Consider the following 6865-nt stretch of genomic DNA (forward strand, 5'->3'; position numbering starts at 1 on the left):
TTCTCATGTATCATCAATTATAATCATGTAGTTCAAAGTTTGGATGGATTCTTGTCCAAAATATAAGGTTGAGGTAATACAATCTCATAAGTTTTCCTTGTTTTCACGTTTTCGCAAATTATTTGCATTTTCGTATGGTCTTCCCTATATGTGTGTGTGTCTATATATATATAATATTAAATATGAAATATGGTCATATTAATGGTAGATGTTTTGAATTATCAATAAAAATACTTAAAATGTTAACTTTGAATATGAAATATGGGCTTTCATGAAAAGGATTTTCATGGAGGGGCCATTTTTGTTTAATGTCCCTAATTTAATGAAATTAGGGCTTTTTGTAGTTCGTTTGTCATCGTTTAAACCGATCGGGTAAAGGGAAAGCAAATGGAAACGAACGAAACAGCGGGGGGAAGGCGGGACCAATCTACGACGATAGCAGACCCATCTCCTGCGAGGGGGGAGCATCCTCGGTGGTCAACGAGGTGGAAGAACGAAGGGAGAAGCAGCGACGATGCACTCTTCTCGGTCGGCTGCTAGGTGCGAAGGAGAAGAATCGATCGGCGACGAGGGAGATCGTCTTCGGAGTTTGACAAGACCGAAGAGGCGAAGGGAAGAGCAACGAAGCAGCGCTCTTGTTGTCCGGCTACGAGGTGTGATGTCCGGCGTCGAAAGCAATGGTAGCAGCGAAGACAGGACCTTCGGTGGGGTTTGCTCGACGGAAGATGAAGAGGAGGGTGTGAGCGGTGGGACGCTGAGTGATTGCAGCTCCGGGAAGGGGTTCGGAGGCAGTTGCTTTTTTCATTTTTGATGCTTGCAGGTGAGTGGACGGGGGCTGCTCCGGCAGCTCCCCTTTTTTTTGATAAAAATTGATGGGCAGGAATTGATTGAAGGCAATGATGTTTAGGTTTTGATTTTTGATAAGGGGATAGGCAAGGATTCAATGGTTTTTCTGGTGTGAATTTGATGGGAAGGAAGAAGAAGAAACAAATGGTGTTGATGCCCTTTTGGTTGGCTGAAAAATTGTATGAACAACAACTGTTCTTTGGCTGGAATTGATGCAGAATGACAAGAAATATTGAGGCGTATGGGTGATGATTTTTTTTAAATCCTTGTACATTGTTTGAGTTGAGTGGAGTTTTGGTTGAAGGAGAGAAAGTCTCAAATTTTTGGCAATCAATTAAGTGATTGGTGATTGTGTGTACCTTGAATGAGATTTAGAAGCTATAATTTGAAGAGATTTTGTTATTTAGAAGCTATAAGAAAATGATTTTGATGAGATTTTGTTGGGTTGGATTACTCGTGATACAAAGAGATTGTATGTGTACATATCATTCATACTTTATGTGTCATGTATTATTTCATTGGTATGTATTTGTGTGTATTTGTTTGATTTGGTATGTATTATTGGTGTTTTTTTATTTGTAATCATTTCTTAGTAATTATAATCTATTTCCATTTGTCATGAATTTGTTAGAAAAAACATCATAAATGCTCCCTGTGGTTTCCCAAAATCTGAAGTTTAGTCCCTGTGGTTTAAAAACTTCATAGATGGTCCCTGTGTTTTCAAAACTTTTGACGATTGGTCCTTATTGCTAACTCCGTTAACTTTTGCCCGTTAATTGAGGGGCATTTTCGTCATTTCACACCACAGGGACCATTTATGATGATTTATCTTACTTTATATATATATATATATATATATAATATTTAAAAGGTCCTCTCTCTCTGTGGATGAATACACACAACAATATGAATCTTAAGAACATTCATTTTTTTTGTAGTGATGAATACACAAGAATATGAATCTCAAGAACAGTTTTTCTTGATTTTAAGAACAAGAACATCACATTCACAAACCCATAAATCATTCATGAACCTAGAAATCACATTCACGAACCCAAAAATCGTTTTTTCCTGATTTTTCAGAAACCATTCACGAACCCAAAAATCATTTTTTTCGGATTTGATGAACTGCCCTTCACCACCACCTAAATAGATTTTTGCTATGAAACCTTAACCTAATATTGATCTGAATCGATTTCTTATTTGAATTGATTTCAAGCCCGAGGTGGTCAGATGAATGTTCACACACACCTGCAGATCCGACATTGTAACAGATAAGAAACACACAAATGCTAGCTGACAAAAGCATAGAGGTAATGCATTGATTTTGAACTGAAATTGGAACTGGAATCTGGAGGTCGTTTTCTCAAAGAAGAGGGAAAAGCTGAAGAACGGTTTTAATCCATCGATTTTAATTATTTAAACTGATTTCCAACTAACCTTGATGAAGAAGACGAAAAGCTTCTCACCATTTCGTTCAAGGCATCTTGGTGGGTTGTGGGTGTTTATGGTTACTGGAATAAGACAGTAGTGTATAGTACAGGTGACTGGGAACTAGCGGGGTTACACAATGCAATTTATTGACCGAACCGAAGAAGGAAAAGGGAACATAAGTAAATGCGAACGGAACTATATGTTGTGACGAGCGGAAGCAGCGAGGCTGCTGGTGGTCTCGGTGGGTGCAGCACGGGGCTGATCAAGCATCTTCTCGACTACTTGCTTCTGCTCCGACGATGGATCAAGAAGGGAAAGGGGAATGTTGGTCTGAGAGGATCAAGGAAGCAACTGATGGGTTTTAGCCATAAGAACTTTCCTATGTGCGCATGCAAAACCCTAATGCTTGGATCTAGGCTTTCTAATAAACATGCTTTGAATCCAAGACTTCTAATTACTAATTAGGTTAAACAACAACATTGAAACAGATCTAGAATCATACCTTTGAGTTCCTTGTTGATCTTGAGGTCTTGGAGCTTCTAGAGTCACAAATGTCACTCCTCTAATGGCTTACAAACACCAAAGCAAGGAGGATGATTTGGGAGAGAGGAGAGGGGAGGAATTTCGACCAGAGGTTCCTTACTTTAGGTCAAGTGTCGAATTCCCTATGCCATGGGGTCTATTTATACTTGTAGACTCCTTAAGGGTTACAACCTAAACCCTAATTGGATAATCTTCTCTTAAGGCTATCCAAATCCATTCCTAGATAAGCATATGGACGATTTTAGCTTTCCTAAAGCTCTTAGAATCCGTCCAAATCATATCCTAATGGATTTACAGTCTAAAGCTTAACTATCAAACAATTGACAGTTTATACCCCTTTATTTAATTAATTTCTTTAAGTCGCCAAATTAATTCTAATTAATTCTATGACTTATATTAATCAAATAACAATATATTATTCATTATATTATTCCCATAATATATTAATAATATTTATTCTCTCTTAATAAATCATCCTATCAAGTTGCTATGGTGAAGGCAACCCAAAAGGACCATGCACAACCGGATATAGTTACAGCCTTAGACACTATTCCAACAGTCTCCCACTTGGATAAGTCTAGTAACTATACAAGTACAATTCGGTTTGCAATCGTAGCTCTCAAAGACGCTGTCAACTCTGATCTAATCAATCTTGTCCTTTAGATAAGGGAACGTACAGTCCTCTGTTAGATATCATGCTGACATTCCTATGGAATGGTTAGTGAAGCATTTAGGTTTCTCGATCTCTGATTTATTTGACATAGAACTTAATCGAACACATCAATTTAGTTCTGACCGGGCCCGGCACATAAGTCAAATCAAATCATCGAGCGGCCGAGATATCGCTTTTACCTTCTTAGATAAAAGTTACAGATAAACTTCGACTTATATGCATTTACTTATTCATTAACCAACTATACACAACAATACGTTTTATAACACCAAGTTACTGATGCGTTTTCGTATAATCAATGTACAATCAATTAACAAATAATAAACCATATATCTAGGTTTTTAAGACTATATGATATTATCGTCTTGCGATCACCCTTTTATATCTTATTCCATAAGGTGATTCCAGCAAGCGCGGGTTTATTCCAATGCTCAAAACTAGTTCATAAGCACTCATGAACGTTGCAGCAATCCTTTGCTATGTCTAACACCATTTAGACATTCTACACACCAATTCATGACAATCTTCTTTCATATCTACTTCCAACATATGAACGATTGTGGACCATTTGAATAATTCGATTATTCCTAATAACCTCAATTATTCTGGAAGTCAAAACATGCAAAGTGAAACAATAGCTAAACAATTAACATAAGATAGTAACATTACTCATAAATAAAACTCCTTTATTTAATCATCAAATGTCAATTACATTTATCTATTACACGTTTCTAATACTATCTAATCTATGCTAATATCATCCTTCAGCCCAATACTCCTAGCATGCTGCAAGTGCTTAACCCTACTCAGTCCCTTCGTAAGCGGATCTGCTGGGTTATCTTCTGATGATATCCTCTTAACTACGAGTTGTCCTTCTTCTACACGATGTCTAATAAAGTGATACTTTCTGTCGATATGTCTTGATCTACCATGATCCCTCGGTTCCTTGGTTAAGGCAACCGCACCTTCGTTATCACAGAAAATCTCCATTGGCTCCTTTATGGCAGGTACGACTCCAAGATCACCGATGAAGTTCTTTAGCCATATTGCCTCCTTCGACGCTTCGCTCGCTGCAATGTACTCTGATTCGCATGTTGAATCAGCTACGGTTTCCAGCTTGGAACTTTTCCATGTCACTGCTCCTCCATTTAGGGTAAAGACTCAGCCCGACTGCGAACGGTAGTTGTCCCTGTCGGTTTGAAAACTGGCGTCACTATACCCTCGCACCTTCAAGTCATCACTTCCTCCGAGGACTAAGAACCATTCCTTCGTCCTCCGAAGGTACTTAAGGATATTCTTCACCGTGATCCAATGGGCTTTGCCAGGATTCCCTTGATATCTGTTAACCATGCTCAAAGCGAAGGCTACATCAGGGCGAGTACAAGTCATAGCGTACATGATTGAGCCAACTGCGGAAGCGTATGGTACTCGGCTCATTTCTGCTATCTCAGCTTCGGTACTCGGACTTTGAGTCTTACTTAATTTGGCATTACTTTGTATCGGTAGTTCTCCCTTCTTTGAGTTTTCCATACTAAAACGTTTTAGTACCTTCTCTAAGTAAGTATTCTGACTAAGTCCAATTAGTCTCTTACTTCTTTCTCTTACTATCCTTATTCCCAAAATGTAAGAAGCCTCTCCGAGGTCCTTCATAGCGAAACACTTCCCGAGCCAGGACTTTACCTCCTGCAGAGTCGGGATGTCGTTTCCTATGAGTAATATGTCATCGACATATAGAACGAGGAAGCTTACTATACTCCCACTGGCTTTGACATATACACAAGATTCGTCTTCGCTTCGTACAAATCCAAACTCTTTGACTTTCTCATCGAAACAAAGATTCCATCTGCGAGATGCTTGCTTAAGTCCATAAATGGACTTCTCAAGCTTACACACTCTATCCGGATGCTTCGGATCCACAAACCCCTCTGGCTGAGCCATGTAAACATCCTCAGCCAACTTTCCGTTAAGGAAAGCGGTCTTGACATCCATTTGCCAAATCTCATAATCATGAAATGCGGCAATTGCTAACATCACTCTAATAGATTTAATCTTCGCAACTGGTGAGAAGGTCTCATCATAGTCAACTCCGGGAGTTTGAGTAAAGCCCTTCGCGACCAATCGCGCTTTATATGTGTGTACGTTCCCATCCACGTCGGTCTTCTTCTTGAAGATCCATTTGCACCCAACGGTCTTACGTCCGGGCACGTAATCAACCAAATTCCAAACTCGGTTATCATACATGGATTGGATCTCGCTATCCATTGCCTCTTTCCACTTTACAGACTCCGGGCCTGCCATGGCTTCCTTGTAGCTATTAGGTTCATCAAGATTTACTAGTGTACCATCACTAATATACGTGTCCCCTTCGGTAGTAATATGAAAGCCATAAAACTGGGGATGAACTCTAACTCTATCGGAACGTCTAAGAGTTAAGGATTCGTCAATTGGTTCAACCGGAGTTTCCTCCTCGGGTTGAGTGCCAGTGGTAGAGGTTCCTTCATCCATCGACTCTTGAATCTCTTCAAGTTCGATTTGCCTCCCACTGTCTCCTTGGCTTATGAGTTCTCGCTCTCGGAAAACTCCTCTCCTCGCAACGAAGACAACATTGTCCTTCGGTCTATAGAAGAGATATCCAAAGGATGTCTGCGGGTAGCCGATGAAAATACATCGCTCACTTCGAGGTTCAAGCTTGTCGTGAGTATCTCGTCTTACGAAAGCCTCGCAACCCCAAACCTTGATATGTGCCAACGAGGGAGCTTTCCCTGTCCACATCTCGTGAGGTGTTTTGGCAACCTTCTTAGTAGGGACTCGGTTAAGGATATGGGCGGCAGTCTCTAAGGCATACCCCCAGAAAGAAATTGGTAGTGAAGCACGACTCATCATAGAGCAAACCATATCCAATAAGGTTCGATTACGCCTTTCTGCCACACCATTCAACTGCGGTGTCCTAGGAGGCGTCAATTGCGAAACTATTCCACACTCCTTGAGATAATCATGGAATTCAAGACTTAGGTACTCTCCTCCTCGATCGGATCGAAGCATATTGATTTTCCTGCCCAATTGATTCTCCACTTCATTCTTGAACTCTTTGAACTTTTCAAAGGTGTCTGACTTTTGCTTGATTAAGTAGATATACCCATATCTACTATAGTCATCGGTAAAAGTCACATAGAAGCGGTTCCCATCCTTCGTGGTTGATCTAAACGGTCCACATACATCGGTATGTATTAGGTCCAATAGACCCTCGCCCCTTTCACAAGTACTCGTGAAGGGCGACTTAGTCATCTTTCCAAGCAAACAAGACTCACATGTTTCATCTTCCCTAAGGTCGAATGACTCCAACACTCCATCCTTTTGGAGTTGGGCTAT

The 6865-nt window shown here is 40.1% G+C and overlaps 1 long non-coding RNA gene across 1 annotated transcript; it reads left to right on the forward strand.

Moving 5' to 3' along the window:
- The first annotated feature begins 201 nt into the window (after nt 1–201).
- On the forward strand, nt 202–1428 carry LOC122194961 (uncharacterized). Its single transcript, XR_006184836.2, has 2 exons — nt 202–820; nt 926–1428. It is a non-coding gene; the product is annotated as an uncharacterized LOC122194961 (long non-coding RNA).
- Nucleotides 1429–6865: the final 5437 nt, after the last annotated feature.

This window comes from Lactuca sativa, chromosome 7, assembly GCF_002870075.4.
Source record: "Lactuca sativa cultivar Salinas chromosome 7, Lsat_Salinas_v11, whole genome shotgun sequence".
Lineage (NCBI taxonomy): Eukaryota > Viridiplantae > Streptophyta > Magnoliopsida > Asterales > Asteraceae > Lactuca > Lactuca sativa.